This window comes from Pyxicephalus adspersus, chromosome 4, assembly GCF_032062135.1.
Source record: "Pyxicephalus adspersus chromosome 4, UCB_Pads_2.0, whole genome shotgun sequence".
In the NCBI taxonomy this organism is placed as follows: domain Eukaryota; kingdom Metazoa; phylum Chordata; class Amphibia; order Anura; family Pyxicephalidae; genus Pyxicephalus; species Pyxicephalus adspersus.
The window spans coordinates 125,428,695-125,445,342 of NC_092861.1; the positions used below are offsets into that span (position 1 = coordinate 125,428,695).

At 39.4% G+C, this 16,648-nt stretch overlaps 1 protein-coding gene and 1 non-coding gene across 2 annotated transcripts in view; one reads left to right on the forward strand and one right to left on the reverse strand.

Moving 5' to 3' along the window:
- The window catches only part of SERTAD2 (SERTA domain containing 2), a 54,276-nt gene extending 42,918 nt beyond the window's left edge, over positions 1–11,358 (reverse strand). Inside the window, exon 1 of the mRNA XM_072409564.1 lies at positions 11,124–11,358. The gene's annotated coding sequence lies outside the window, so the exon portion shown is untranslated. The remainder of the gene's footprint in view (positions 1–11,123) is intronic.
- A 3,906-nt stretch (positions 11,359–15,264) lies between these two features.
- Positions 15,265–15,450, forward strand: LOC140330287 (U2 spliceosomal RNA). The gene has a single exon (XR_011920737.1). It is a non-coding gene; the product is annotated as a U2 spliceosomal RNA (small nuclear RNA).
- The last annotated feature ends 1,198 nt before the right edge of the window (positions 15,451–16,648 follow it).

Sequence of the window (16,648 nt, forward strand, 5' to 3'; positions counted from 1 at the left end):
AACTACAATTTACAGATTTATATTCATCCCTGTGCTTATTTTTACCTAACCCTTTCTCAAACATGACTTGTAATCAACAGACTATACCAGGCATGGGCAAACTACGGCCCGCGGGCCATAAATGGCCCAATAGGGATGTTCCTCCGGCCCTGGCTGGTGCCACCCCGAGCAGGGTCAGGAGAAGGACCCCACTGGGGGCGGGTGCACCAGCCAGAACCACGGAAAACATCCCCTGGATCTCAGCCTACCGTGGGAAGGGTGTGCAGCTCAGAGCCTGCGATGGGAGAGCGGGCAGGCTGTGTCACTGCACACAACCCGCCCACTCTCCCATCTCAGGCTGCGATGGGAGAGTGGGCGGGGTTATGCCATCATGACGTCACATTCAGTGGCCTCATGATGGCATAACCCTGCCCACTCTCCCATCAGCCCGGACCCTCTGTCAAATTTTTTTTCAGATTGTGGCCCCTGAGTCAAAATGTTTTCCCACCCCTGGACTATACCTTCATTATCAGCACAGTATCTATGGTATTGTAAAAACAAAAGCTGCATCCCTCTAGGCATATATTAGAAAATATATCATCAACACAAACACGCCTGCAAGGAATGCTGGAAATGGCTGCTAGGCACAGACACCAATCACACAAGCAGGAAATTCTGGGGCATTCTGTGCAGGGGATTCCACTTCTATACACAGTTTTATATTCACTTATAAACCTGATTGCTATTAGAATTTGTCTTGCTCAATGTTGTGTTTAGTTTTAATGGAATTCACTGGCACAGTACTTTGTTGTCATCACCAACTGCTACAGTCCTGTTTTAAAGCAGACATTTTCACCAAACAGTGCACGTTGGCTCTTATTTATTAAAGCTCTGAAGAAGTTGTACTGTCATGCTCTAAAGACTGAAAAAGTTATACTGTCATGGGAGAACCTGGGTAACTCAGGAAACCTGAAAAGGATACCCCAAAAGTCATTTGCTGTTAGTTTGAAAATGTTTTCAGTCCTGGACCAGATCCATTCCAGGTTTGCTGGATTACCCCAGCTCTCCCAGAATAATCAAGCTTCTCCAGTCTTAGAAAGCTTTAATAAGCTGGGTCTACACGGACTGTTTCCCCAGCGTTTAACCTGAGTCTTTAAAAGACCACATTTTGAAATTCCCATGAATTCCAATGGGCTAATCTATACCAGGACGTTTCCTTAAGGCACGTTTTTGAGCGTTATTGCAATGTTGTAAAAATTAAAAGGCGGGGTTAACGCAGGTAAACGCATCTATTGATTTGATTAAGGGGCTTTTTCCTGCATTTTTAAATTCTTGAAAACAACGCAAAAAAAGCGGCAAAACACGGCATAGACGTTTTCCAGCACTTTAAAGGCTTTACTATATATTTACACTTGTTTTCTCATAATAAATACATTGTCTGATGTAAATAAACTACCTTTTTTGGTGCCCACTGCATACATAGCCCTCCATTGCCTGCAGCTTTCTGGGACATCCTTGTTGCAGTAGGCCTCAGACTGTCTAAAGGCAATCTACAGATCATGTGCAAACCCAGACAGCACAGAACCAGCTGGGAATATCAGAAAGTGACAACTGGCTCCTGCAGGGCAGAGCAGAAAAACAAATAAACGCTGTGGAAACTTTGGTTGCAAGAAAGACTGTTGAATTTCATGGACAACTTAGTAGATGTTTCTAATCCAGCCTCTTTAACCCAAAGGAAATCTTGAAATACATTTTGTGTCTCAGGAAACTATTGATAGAGTTAAGTAATTGAGGGCTAGCGGGAGTATTGCCCCTAACATGGCAATCAAGAAAGAATGTCCTTTACAGTGTTAGTAAAAATGCCACCCATATAGATTAAAAAGTTATAAAGATCACTGGTGTCATCCTACTGGCACTACTGAATGTCATTGAACCTGGGATTGTGTTGGCACCAGATGAGAGGTCAACCAGACAAGGCACCCCTAAGGCCACTGGATTCGAACCTTATGGTTTTACAGAACCTTGGTTGAAAATGGCTGTCTTACATGGACAGTACTTGGCATATGGCATACAAAGCAGATCCGCCAACGTTGACTATCCAATTCAATCAATTGCACACATGTGTATGATATTCTGAACTTCCTGATATTTCCTGAGATATAAAGTGATCAGAATTCTGATCAGAACACACTGCATGGCTTTCAATATTTACAAAACATATCCTATCTATTCACATTCAATCAGGAATGGAACAGTTAGTCAGTCAGCAGGAGATTTCCTTTAAGATGCACTTCATTTTTGGTATTTTTATTGGATCGGAAGAAAACAACAAAATAAATGGCGTGCACTACAGTTTAGCCACAAAACTAAAATCATTGTGGTGTTCTTATGGATCCCTAAATTCACATACAAGCATCATATTGCATTATATTATTGATCCTTAGAGAACCACCGCACGTGAAATCAGCAATCTGGATCTATTTCAGGGTGTCCCCAATCTCCCTGAAAACTCTAGCTACAGACGGCAGTCAGAGAACATGCTGTACTCTGTCAGGAGCAGAAGAACCAGCCCTCCTCCCTGAGCTGGCTGCTGTCTATTGCCAGTGCAATCATGGAATGTGAACACTGTAGGCTGCGGTTTCAACACCGAGCAACAGAAAAAAAAACTACAATTTTCAGCCTCCGATCTCAGTAAAACCTAAGGGTGCTTCTCTGCTGCTGCTGCAAAACAAAAAACAGACGACTGTCAATGAATCATTCATTTGTTCTCAATCAAATGACTCACCTATCACCTAAGAAAAATCATGCAGCACGTGTACTTTAAAATGACTGCTCAAAGTTTTAACATGACATGTAGACTGTAGAAAATGTAATCAGAAACTTTCACTGAAATATTCCTGATTTTGGGAAAAAACAAACTTATTCTCCAAAACACCAAAGTTTCAGTTGCCTATTTATTGGTAGGGGCAGCACGGTGGCTCAGTGGTTAGCACTCTGTTCCAAGTTTGATTATCAACCAGCTTTATATCTGCATGGAGTCTGCAGGTTCTCCTTTTCCTTGTTTTCTCCGGATACTCTGGTTTCCTCCCATACTCCAAAAAAATAATTGGCTTCCCCCCAAAATTGACCTTAGACTGTAATAGAGACATATGACTATGGTAGGGTCATTAGATTGTGAACCCCCTTGAGGGACAGCTAGTGACATGACTATGGACTTTGTAAAGTGCTGCGTAATATGTTGGTGCTATATAAATACTGTGTAAATAATACACACGCACCAAGTTCATTTTTGTTCACTGGCAATTTCAAGTTTCCCTGTTGTGGCCCAGCAGGCAGCCTGACCCAGAAACAAAAATAAACATTTCCCTGTGATTCAATGGGGTAAATTTACTAAGAATATTTTGGCTGTTCACTTAGCAAAGTATGTTTACACTCTGAAAGGAATTTTATTCTTAGCTTAGTAAATTAAGTGAAACTCTACTGACTTCAACCATGCATTTTTTGCAAAGTGAATTTTCTATCACATTCACACAGTGCTGCATAATATGTTGGTGCTAAATAAATACTATTTATTATTATTATTTTTTTTTATTAATAATAATAATAATAATAATAATAATAAAAAGAAGAAGATGAGCTATAGGTCCTGCACACACCTCATTTTGCAGGATTGATTCTGACCACGTGTAGGTGAAATATAATAAGTAACGACTGTCTATCCCTGCTGTAAAGAGGAGCAGTTGTGTTGGCAATATTGGATATATTTCACCAATCCAACCCCATAATAAACTGTGAATATGGGTAATAAAAGGCACGATACAGATAGGTAATATGTGAGGGTAGTTTTAGAATTAGATTTGTATTTGTTTCAGGTCATTCTAGGAAGTTGTGACACCTATAAATTTGAAAAAAGCCAACAACAACCCCTTTATGTTTGGGACTGGTTTCGGAAAGCTGAATTTATTTATTTTATTAGGCAAGGAGCAGCATGCAAACCAGTATCCTACAGTGAGAAAATCCACATTTATGGTGAACTATTCAGAGAAACAATAATCTGATTGCTTGCTATAGGGCTCTGCACTTTACATGTCATCTCTGTTATATGCACTCCTAAATAATCTTGATCTAAAATCTGATCACATAAACATATTAAAAATAAAAAGCTGATTGGTTGTTATAGACACAATTCATTCTGGTTTCTGAATAATATTTTTATCTCAGCAATTTTTAATAGACCAAGCTTAATCTCCTAGCAGCTAATGAGTTACACAAGGGCTGGAAAGCAAGCTCAGTAAGCTACCAGCATACTGTACAAACTGTCTACATTTAAATGGACCTTGCCCCTTCCTTCTAGCTATAGTAGCTGTGCAGCCTGCGATCTTTGGACTCGGTAATCAGCCAGTTTTCTCTGCTATTCTTCCTTTACTGCCAAGTACTGTTGCAACTGGAGCCATCTCCTCTTGTGTCCGGCACACACAGACGACAGAGCTGCGGGACTGCAAAGAAATCACTGCAGCCATTATTTAAATCCCCCATACAATGTCTGCACACATTGCCAGAGCTCTAACATTATCGTTAATAAAAAAAGGCAGACAAGGCTTAGGTTCCTGGACTGGAGGCATCTTTGTCACTTGCAGGCCTGTGTTCCAATGAAATCCAATTTTCTATATACACTAAGCCAAGAGGAATAATTAATTTTTTAAATTCATTAAACAGCCCTTCTGAAAGCCTAACAGGCACATAAATGACTTTTGCTGTTAAATACTGAATAAGGAGTTTTGTCTAACAATTAGTTATATATTATGCACACTCCCTGGCTATGCTGGCTTTAGCACTAATGGTTGTAAGCGCTACTTGACTTTAGTTTTGGTAAAGCTGAACTCACTCAAAAGGGGTATTTAGGCTGGGTAAAGGGAATCAGGGCCAAGCGATTCTATGGCTGCTTATACATCTCAAATATTTCCACAGAAGGTACCTTCATTATTCTCCTCTTTTGCTGCCTCAATAATACAGGTACTCTTTTTTTGATCAATTTTGATATGGTTTTAAGTAGAAATATAAAATTTTCATGGTGCCATACTTCTGTGCCAATCAGAAGGAAGCATTTCCTCAGTCTTTTCCTTCCTCAGGGATAGAACTGCAACATTGTAACTTTGTATCAAGTCAGCAGGATCAATGTAAAATAATTGTGAACACAGCCAGGGTCCACCATGTTCATACAAGACAACCAAAGCCAGATCCTAGTATAGAGAAGCTTGCAGTTGCCTCACATCAGAATGCAAAATCTTGCATTCTGTCTTTTTAAGGTTTAAAGTGCTATGTCTCCGCCTGAACGGCAGCATGTCCTACTGTATATTGTTCTCCTAAACTAATCAATTTTGTACCTTACTACCTTAATTGTACCAATTTTGTATCTTACCTGTAGATCCTGCCAGTATCAGCTTATTTCCCTTGCAGGCTGACAACCCTAAGCCACTGCCTCACAGTTAGAAGCAGCGTTGTCAGCCAGCCCTTTAGGAAATTCTTCATTCGGCCATTAGATTGCCTATCCGATGCACCAGTAAAGTAACTGACGGAGTTGGCATGGTAGTCTGACAATGCACACACATCAAATCTTTGTCATCTGAAATGAACAGTAGTGTTCATCTTGGGTGAAATCTGGCGCATGTACAGGGGTCCCCCTATAATATTATTTACTCCATCTTGGCAGACTGATGAACAACTGATCAGGACTGACAACTGATCTCCCCTATATCTCCATAGAACACAATGGTGCAGAAGAACAGGAGAGCTGCTACAGGATCTACAGGTTTGCAATACATTCACAGATAAAATAAATCTGTATATTGATAAAACATGCTGCCAAAACATACTAAATACATTCTGGATTTACATACACTTGATAGTTTATGCCTTTTGACATGGAATGAGATTAGGAAACCATGCACATGTGAATCGGTGCTCTGAAACTGCTACACGTACGGAAGGCTGGCGTGACATAATATGGTTGGAAAAAGAAGCCAGTGACGTCACTCCATTTATGAAATCTTGGCAACGCCACACAGACTAAACAGTCCTCTGCCAAGACACATGCCAGAGATGACATGAAAATCAGCAGATATTCTACTTAACCCCAAGTACGGCCTAACCATGCCATTTCTCACCAGTCCTGTTATATTGCAGGTTCCCCAGGGACACAGATCACTCCATCACAAGATGGTCAAACACATAAACCCAGAACTAGGGGCACTTTAGCTTTTTCCATACTTTTTCAACAGAAGTACTGCTAAGAATGCTCAGTCTCAGAATGTGACAGCAACAGCATTCCCCAGCTGAATTTAAAATAAACCATTTAGTGACTTCAGGATCTCCATACAGTAATAATACTATACACAAATAAAGGGCGACACGATTTCTTGAAGATCTAGATTATGATTTTGCAAAAAAAAGTATGCAGTAAAGTTAAACTCCGAGCATATGTCAAAGGGGCTCCACCAGCACTGTGAGGGTTAATGCTAGGATATTGTTAAAAGTACTTTTACTTACCTTTTTCTTTACTGGGCAGGCTTCCTCCTATTCCTGTGATCACTTTGGTCTGGCTGGTTGAATGGTACAAAATTGAAGAGTAAGGCACTGGCAGAGCAAGGTTTAAGATGCTTTTTAATGGCAAAAATGAGCCCCACTGCAAAGTTAGCTTTGACATCACTCACCACTTACTGGAATTGGTGGTAGAATCAACAGGAATAAGTAAAATGTTAGCCTTAATTTTCCCATAAAGATTAAAAAAACTAAAATACTAACTAGCTAGAAAAAAGAAGCAATGGTTTATTAAAAATGTGCAAGCTGCAATAACTAATTCCTTTAAAAAATGCTAGTTGCCTGACTGCCATTGTGAGTTAATGCAAACAATACTTTCCAAAACCTAGTTTACATGGAAGAGCACATGCAGCACTTGTATGCACATTAAAACGTCTTTAAAGCAGCACACATTAACATTAACGCCTCCACTATTTTCAAAGGAGTTGGGGTGCATGAAAAGGGATTTAAGGTGCCTAACTGGTGAATACTGCTTTTTTGGTCCTTGAAATTATGATGCCAACAATGTACTTTGTGCGTCCTTCCACATTACTATGAATAGAGATTTCACACAGGAGCATTTAAACTCTATGTAAAAGGTCCATGTAAACTAGGCCAGCTGTAGAACAAGTATATAGAAAAAACTACAGATATTATCTACTGTGCACTTGTATCCAAAAAAAACACACCAATCAAATACAAATTATTTATATGCCTTTTTTGTTTTAGAAATCCATAGAGCTAAAAGTAATACGTGACTCAGTGATTTGACACATATCCATAAAGCCAAAGCTACATGGCTATTTTAATCTTATGACATCGTGGCTGACAAAGCCCACATCAATGAAACATGGCAAGCTACCAGGTGATCACACGCAATCATGCAGTGCTGCCATTATGTGCAAAAAGTTGAAGCTACGTGGGACTGTGTAGCTTGACTTATGGACAGTTACTTCTATCAGGATTTATTAATGGTTGTAAGTATGATACCTAGTAGACAGACTAGTTTCAAGAAAAAAATGGAATGACTCTTCAAGCTGATTGTAATGAAAGAACCAGTACTGGACTTATGTATTGAACATCTGCATTGTCTGTTGCACACAATTGGATTGCAGCTTTTTCTATCTTAGGCTAGACACAAAACATATAAATGCATAAATAAGTCTGAAAGTCACCTACAACTAAAACTCAAACTCCTAAACATCTTAGTCATAACCTTCAAACTGCTGGTCCCTGGGTTAAAGACATCCCACATACGGACGACTCCTAGATACAAATGGGGCTTCCCTGCTCCCTCATGTGCAGCACAGAGGGTTGGAGGGGGGCGGTTTGCATGACTTCTTTTTGCAAGAAATCTTTTGCTAAACACAGCTGAGACTGAGCTCTTCTGCAAGCCCTTGTAACTATTTAATGACCAAGACAAATTCTGCAATGGTTTCTTTTTGCATACCAAAGCACAGCTTGCTCCAAAAGTTAATGAATGTCTAGGTTCCATAAAGTTTGCTTTATTTGTGATTAGCTCACATACAAATTCAACTTAAGAACAAACCTAACAGTCCCTATCTCGTATGTAACCCGGGGACTACCTGTACATCAATAATAACTCTGCAGGAGATCCTGGATTCTTTAGAGAATTCCATGGAATCTGGAGCAAGGTATTGTATTTTTGTCATTAATAACATGCGCATTGCATATGTTCATTTTGACTTTGCTATTTCTTAAGTGAAATGATAAAAAGTATATAAATCTTTTATTTTTATACGGGCGGTTTTTGAAGTGCCATCCAACTTTTTCCACAGGACACAAACATGGCATCGCTGAACATTCATTTGCATGATGGAAAAAATATTTCTAACAGGGTACAGCAAGCCAATCTTCCAAAATATTACAAAATAAACACAAACACCCAACCACACACAGTAGAGGCTGCTGGATTCATGGCTATAGTTGCCAAGTTGCCAGCATTTTGCCAATCTGGCTTTAGAACAAACAGATTCAATGCCAATGTATGCAAAAGGCAAACTTCAAACTTCAGGTTTTTTTTCCACCAAAAGGGATGACAACAGTAATTTAAAATATTTTGTGGAAAACAAGTTACCTACCGCCATCTGCAACTAAAAGCGCACTTAGCTAACAGATTTATTAAAAATTATTTGCTAAGTGCGAAATTAAACAGGCCAAAAGGCGTGCAGGGAGATATAAGGAAACTGTTTTACATACACTTTAGGAATGGGTAACACACAAATAGTTATACTATAATAGTTATGAACCAATGATACTGGTGTACAAAAGCATTATGGCTTTTCTTGCTGTTTGCTTTCCCATGGCCTTCTGATGCAAATCAGGATGAGCCATTGCTCTGTGTAAATCTCATTTTCAGTTATTGAGCTCTGTAGACTCTGTTCTGCAAGGCAGGTAAGACTTAAACATAAGACTATGGTAAACATAAAAAAAAGTGGAAACAGCTCCACCTGCTGGCCACTAATGTAAGTGTGAAACATTCAAATGCAATATTACAACTATACTAGATTAAAAAATGAAAACTATATTTGTAAATTTTTTATACCTGAACATGAAAAAACACATACAAAAACAACATACGTAGATGTAAACTATGAATTATGACTTTGAGTGGAATAACTTTTTAAATAACTGACCCCCCCCCCCTAGTAATGAAGAAAATTGATACATATAATAATTTGTTACATTTTCTTTTTTTCTGTATCTGAATATAATTTCTTATGTGAATAACCAAAAAGTGCACATGCATATAGGAAAAAAGAAAAATGCTTGATATGCTCAAAATACATGTTCAATACGCATACTTGCTCTTTCATGGCTATATGCATGCAGTAACACATGGTTATAGTGCATGCAAGTTCCCATGGTACACTGGTCTGCATTGCTGTGTGTTGATGCACATGATTTCATCACAATTTCAGCAATGTCTGGAGGTTGACATGATAAAGCTGTCATAAAAATGAGCCAAATAAAAATATTAATTCCTGTACTTTTGCACATTCCTATCCATGGAATGGTAAAGCCCATTACTGCACGAAAAAATGCAGCGTTCAGATATTTTTCCAAACACACTGCACTGCAGAGCAACATGAACCGGCACTTCTAGATCTAACAAACTTCCTACAAAAAATGCAGTAAAACGCATGTCGTTTTCCATGCAAGACGCTCACAAGTGTGAACAGGCCGCAAACAGCTCCAATATATGAAGCGAGCAGATGGATTTGTATCTCCACAACGATGTAGCGGAGCAATGCGCCCAAAAAGTTTTGCTCTAAAAGAAAAATAATCCTGTTGCTAAATATGATTATTTAAAAAAAAAAAAAAAAAAAGCTACACCAAACCAATACAAATGTATAGCCACAAATGTTATTAATAAAAGTGTGAGTGAATGGAACAAATCTAAGAAAAAAAAAAGCTGTCAATTCGAATATCCCAACCTGTCTCTGCTCTCTCAGTGGGAGTCATCGGGCGAAGGGAAAATAAAAAAATGACATGGATATGGACCTACAGTGACTACATAGAGAATTTGGGAAGCTGAGTAGAAGACAAGAAGGTAAAAGGAACAAGAAGCACAGCTGAGCCATGCTGTGGAAGCCTTGCCGCTTGCAATTGTCTAGAGAATCTTTACTGGAGACAAAGGTCCAGGAACACATTGTGGATTGCTGGCCATCTGTCTACAGCTGCAGATACCAGGGGCTTGTCCACAGCCTTCCAACATGAAACAAATAACACACACTTTTTTCTTGCTATTTACAAATATTGTAAAGAGCATTTCCTTATCTGATAGCAAAGAGAAACAAGAAAAACAAATAAACAAAAACAACAAAATAAAATCAAGAAAGCTAAAACAAGGTGAACACTTCAAGCAATATTAACCCTTGTGATCAAGGTTCTATGAAGACTCTGAAGATTTAATAAAGGCTGCAGAAACTCTAGCTGTCAGAATAACTAAATGACACTCCTTTTACTATCCAAAAGTGCTTAACCTCCATTCTAGCCCCAGCTGTCCCTCTATAAACCAAATACCAACAAAGCATTTATTTTTTAAATGTCCAATGTGACAAACTGAAAGTAACTTTGTATCATTCCATTTCCCAGTAGCTGGATCCTATCATCTACAAACTGTCAAGGACTAAGCTTGGCTAGAAAGTCCTGGAGAAGTGCTGAAAGTAGCATGGGACAGCTACAAGGAGAACCTGATCACACAGCTAGAATCATCTGACATTTCTTCTCTTGTCAGCCACAAAATAAGAAGAATGTGGCACCAACAGTAGTGCAATATAAGTGATCTTTTTAAATACAATCCTAATCTTATGACATGAAGAAGGGGCATTTTCCAGCAGCTCTGAAGAGCTGTCACCAATGGAAGTGAAATAATATCAAGCAATGAACACAAGTGATGGAACTTGTGCCAGATTGCGATGTATGGCACCAACCTAAGACATGGGGGTGCATGGCATGGAAATATATACATGCATGGCAAATAGGAGTTTGCAGGAATAATAATAAAAAATATATTAAATGGGAAATAAATAAGTTGTACTCACCACATGCAGTTTCACCTGAGGTCTAAAGCATCAGGATGGTCCCCCCTCCTTTCCCCTAGGCTAGCAGCAGATCCATATGTTGGTAGGGCTGCACAATTATGCCAGTGCCTGGCTGACAAGCAATGGAGGAGGAGGTGGGGAGAGACAGCAGAAAAAGCCACTGGCTCAGGCTTGCCTGTTCTCCCAGCACTTGCCATGAAACAATATGACGTTAAGTAAAGCTCTTGCAAGCTCCTTGCCCTGGAGCTCACGTCAAAAAGCTCCTCCTATGTCCCTAGCAGAACTCCCTCCTCTAGCTGTGTCTCCTCTCCCCCTCCTTCTTTCTACCCTTCCCCCTCCTCCTCCTCTGATCTGCAGACTACAAGGCTAGGGAGTACAGCAAGCAGCTCCCAGCCATAGCACATGCCCCACTTGGAGGGACTGGCCAATTGTAGGGAGGCCTCTCACATATCACTTACATGTGTCTTTGTCCCAAGAGATGAAGAAATGTTCATGCAAATCTGCTGCAAGCAATGTGTGTGCTGGTGGCTGCATGCAGAGGTGCACACTCCATGCTGACCTGTCAAATCTCACTCTCCCTGATCTGGTGCAATGTTGGAGGGGAGGAGAGCAGAATCCTACAATATAAAAAATGCTGGAGAGCTTGATTTTTTTTTTTTTTTGCTCAAGTTCTCATCAACTACTCTGCGTTATTTTAAGAACAGCAGGATTTCAGCCTGATATTATAGGTGCAGTTGCTAGCAAAATGCAGTGTCCTCGTTATACCCCATCACTGTCAAGGCAACTGCTATAGTAAGATATGTGTTTTAATGGGAAGTATAAAAAAGGCTGGTCTTAACAAAAGGGGTGTTGCTAGGAACCCCCAAATATTTGCATGGTTTGGTGTATTGGGAGTATGTGACCTCTGAAGGATGCAGATTGGGGTTATTTTCCTTTATAGGGGCTACAAGCTTAGTAAGAAATTATTATTAATTAACAGGATTTATATAGCGCCAACATATTACGCAGTGCTGTACACTAAATAGAGGTTGCAAATGACAGACAAATACCTCATGACCTCATCACACGCACGGGTAGAAGACTATTTTAGAGCTGTCCCAACTCACTGGAATGGTCTTCCTCGACCTGTTCGGCTTGCTCCTACTTTCTGCTCATTTAAAAGAGCAGTCAAAACCCATTTTACAAACTTACCTACCCATCTTCTTCTGTATTTTGAAACTGTCACTACTTCCCACCACTACATATCTCCCATCCTATTGTGTGTAAATTTCCCCACCTGCTAGATTGTAAGCTCTTCTGGGCAGGGTCCTCTCCTCCTGTATCACTGTCTGTATCTGTCTGTCATTTGCAACCCCTATTTAATGTACAGCGCTGAGTAATATGTTGGCGCTATATAAATCCTGTTTATTATTATTAATAATAATAATAATATTAATACAGACAGTGACACAGGAGGAGGAAAGGACCGGAAGAGCTTACAATCTAGGAATTGTTTCAAATAAAGCCTATCCTGTGTGTTGTGTGTACCAACACCTATGAAGTTTTAAATACATTTAGATTTTTATGATGGTGTTAAAGAGTTAGGTAACTGTTCATAGTGTAGGCTACAGACCGCCGGAGATGGTGCTCGCAAGAATTGTGCCGTGTATGGAACTTGTCAAGAGATACCAACACTTTAAAACTGAATATTCGCTTGTTTGATGTGATCAGCTGTGACTCAAATATTAAAGCGTAGCTAAACTCAGAATTTTCACTTTACATAAATGGGTAGACAACCCTTTTATGTAAGGTAAAAATTCTATTTGTTTTTTTTTTTTTAAGTGCAACAGCCTTTTTTTAAAAAAAAAAAGGTGCAGCACTGCCTCCTAATTCTTTGAATGAAAGGGCAAAGCCTTGGGTGTTCCTTCTGCGCGTGCCTGAGCATCTTGGGCATCCGCAGAAGGAACCTTTTCGTGAAAAGTGAAAAAAATTACCAATCTCAAGCAAATTTTTTTCCAACTTATGTCACTTGATCTTGCACCTGGGTCGGGCGACGTAGGAAGAAGAACGCGAAAGAAGAGGCGAAGATGGCAGCCTCTGGTGCGCTGGCTCGGAAATGGATGCCAGGACGACGCGGGACCGGATGTAAGACACCTCTGGACCGATCGACTGAGCTGCAGGATTGAAGGTAAGTGGATTTTTTTTTGTTTTCAACATTTTTCAGTTTACGTCCTCCTAAAGAATTCCAACGTGACTGGGCCGCAAGGGTTCCTTGCTCAAGGCTCGATTAGTAAAGCTTGTAAAACAAACACTACATCTACCATATATTTTACACCCAGTAAGGGAATGTGGTTCTTTTTAAATTAAATCTCTTTTCTTTTTCTGTTTTCCAACTTTATGATCTGTTGTATAGACCACTACAACAAAAAGTACCACTAGTCCTTTTATTTAACCTCAAAATTATTAATCAACTTTACAGATCGATATAAGGGAGATGTAGATGATAAAAAAAACTTTTGTCTGTTTAATACATTATTTTTGAGTAATTCTTTTCTGCTGACATACCGGGCGTGTCCTTTACCTAAACTGTTTGTGCTATATTATGTCCTGTTTTCCTTCCTCAAAATTTGGGAGGAATGCCTAAAATGCACACCTACAACACATTGCAGCTAATACACACACGTGTGGGCAGGGCCCTATAGCATTACACATTTATGTGTTTCATGATGCATGTAATCATGCTGGAATTTCTGCAATTGTTCCTGTTAGTTTGTGTTTTCTGTGTGCTATATATATTGATCATATGCATTTATATATATATAAAACTGGAGGGTCCCATATCTTGTAGCAAAAACTTGGGGAATAGAGTTGTGAGTAGTGTTGCTATTCAGGATGGTCACAAAAGTCCATTTTGGTTTGGTTTTGTCAATTTTTCAGACATCGACAATATTCAGCTAAAAAAAGTTTACAAGGTGGGATATCCAATAGTGCCCTAGCGCACCAATAAACCTATGTGGAAGAGTAGGGGGTTGTAGAAACCATGTTTGGTGCTGGTAGCCTGGCAGGCAGTCGCACTGTTCTCGATCTGCTAGTCCGGTCACTGTTTTGTGGCACTGTTTTGTGTTAGGACTAGAGACGGTCTACTTTTGATTGCAGGCTTCACAAGCATGTGTAAACATTGCAACTTAGTCTGTATCCTTTTTCAGTTCTACAATTTGTACATTTGTGAACAGGGTATTTGATTCCACATTTAGGTTACAGAAAGCAATTTTCATCCTCAATGTTTTTCTCCTCCCAAAAACTGAAATATATTTGGGTGTTTATATTTAATTTTTGTAACACTGTTTGATTTAAATTTAAAGTCGTCCCCCCGAAAAAAATATATTTGGATGTGTATAGTAAGTAGTAATGTGTATAGTAAGTTTCTGTAACATTATGCGTATGCTTAGAAGCTAGGAGACTTAATATTTTTTTAGGAAGACCCCTCCATGAGTTTTTTGCCCGACCTTTCAAACTTTTTGATGGTGCTGTCCAAGTGTAGCTTTTTAAAACTGTATACCCATTTACAGTATACTTAGTGGAACTAAAAGTATACCTAAAGTGGAACTAAAGTTCCACTTTTACAAATGCTCAGGCATGCCATTATTGCAGAAAGGGATAGGCCATGTCTCTTCTTCAATACTCTGTCTTACCTGGCTGATCACGCTGGTTTCTGGCAACAAAGCTGAGCTGCGCATGCTCAGCAATCCCAGCTTCCCATGCTTGTGCCGAAGATGCAGTTACATCATCATGGCACTGCCAATCAAGATTGCCAAAGATTGTCTCTGTAAAGAAGAAAAGAAGCAAGACAGCGGCGCCCTGTGATGGAGCATGGATAGGTGAGCCGCGCAGGTTTGGTTCCACTTTAAGGATTGCCACTCTAATTTTATGCTACCAGGAAAGCTATTTGTGTGTTAGGAGTCTAATGTATCTGTGTACATCCAAATTACGTTTAATAGCTTAAATAAAAATATGAAGTTAGCACAGATTAAAATTAATACAAGGCCATGGCTAGTAGATGGGCCCTAGATTGTCCTAATGCAAACCATATGCCATCAGGCAACTAAATAGAGAGTAGGCATGATATTTGAAACACACTTGGACAACCATAAAGGTTATATATATGCTAATCACAGTCTTTTGGCTCAAAATCAAGTGTAGTATCTGTTCTTATCAGTTTAGTATTTGATACGTCCCATATCTGTGGAGCATATTAGCAAAAACATTTTTAAAACTGGAAGATGTAAGCATGCTCTGTTTTTTGGGCCTGATTTATTAAGCCTTCCCAAGGCTGAAGAATATACACTTTTAGTAGACTATTAGTAGACAAGGATAATAAAGCAAATCTGGAATGGATTCATTAAAGGTCTTTTGCTATTTGTTAGCAAATGTTTTCAATCCCGGATCGGATCCTTTCCAGGTGTGCTGGATCACCTAGGTTCACTGATGAAAATGTATCGTCTTCAGCCTTGGAAAACTTTATTAAATCAGGCCCATTCTGTCCTCGCCACACATTGGCCCTGATTTATTAAAGTTTTTCAAGGCTGGAGAGAATACAGTTTCATCAGTGAAGCTGGGTGATCCAGCAAACCTGGCATGGATCTGGTCCAGGATTGAAAACATTTGCTAACAAATAGCTAACAAATTGCTTGATTTTAGGAAATCCATTCCAGGTTTGCTCAATTACTCAGCTTCACTGATGAAAGTGTATTCTGTCCAACCTTGGAGAACCTCAATAAATCAGGGACATTGGCCTGATATTACAATACCTTTGGGACCAGTGCAACAAAAAGAGCTGTTAGAGAAGGCATAAGACTAAGATAAAATAAGGAAATATATCTGTCAATTATAATTAAACAGGTCCTATGGTACTGTGGCTCTTGGTGATCAAAAGCTGCCATTAGATAGAGCTTAGAAGCCAAACATGTCTGTGATGATTGGAACATTTTTACAGTGTGGGTAAAGAAACATTAAAAGTGTCACTCTCAAAAAAGCATCCTTCATGATTAGCAGAGCGTGCATACTTCATATATTTATACCTTTCTTCCTAAAGCAATCACTGTTATACTATATTTGTTGACCAAAAGCTCAACTTACTGTTTCACCAGCAACAGTGTCCCAGGTGATGCCTAGAATTCTAGAGGGACAGGCATCCTTAGTTAAGGACAAGAGAAGGCAAAGGTGCACAGCCCAGTGTAGCAGAATCTGTATCTCTGAAGAATCATACAAAACCTTTCATAAGTTAACTAGCATTTTATATTAACTTTAAAAACAAGCTGTTCCTCCAGTCTATTCCTACCCTTCAAAACCCTGAATTATCAAGGCTTCCCACTAAAGGGTGGTGGCTCGGGACCTTATATTGCCCCTTTTTTCAAGATGTCCTGACAAATAGATTTGTGTTTGGGCCACCCAGAGAATTCTGTTGGGCATTTTTTTAAATTAATGATTAGGGTGGAGTTATTGAAGGGTTCCTTCTCTCGCTCAGTAGTCACATGAACAAAAAAAGT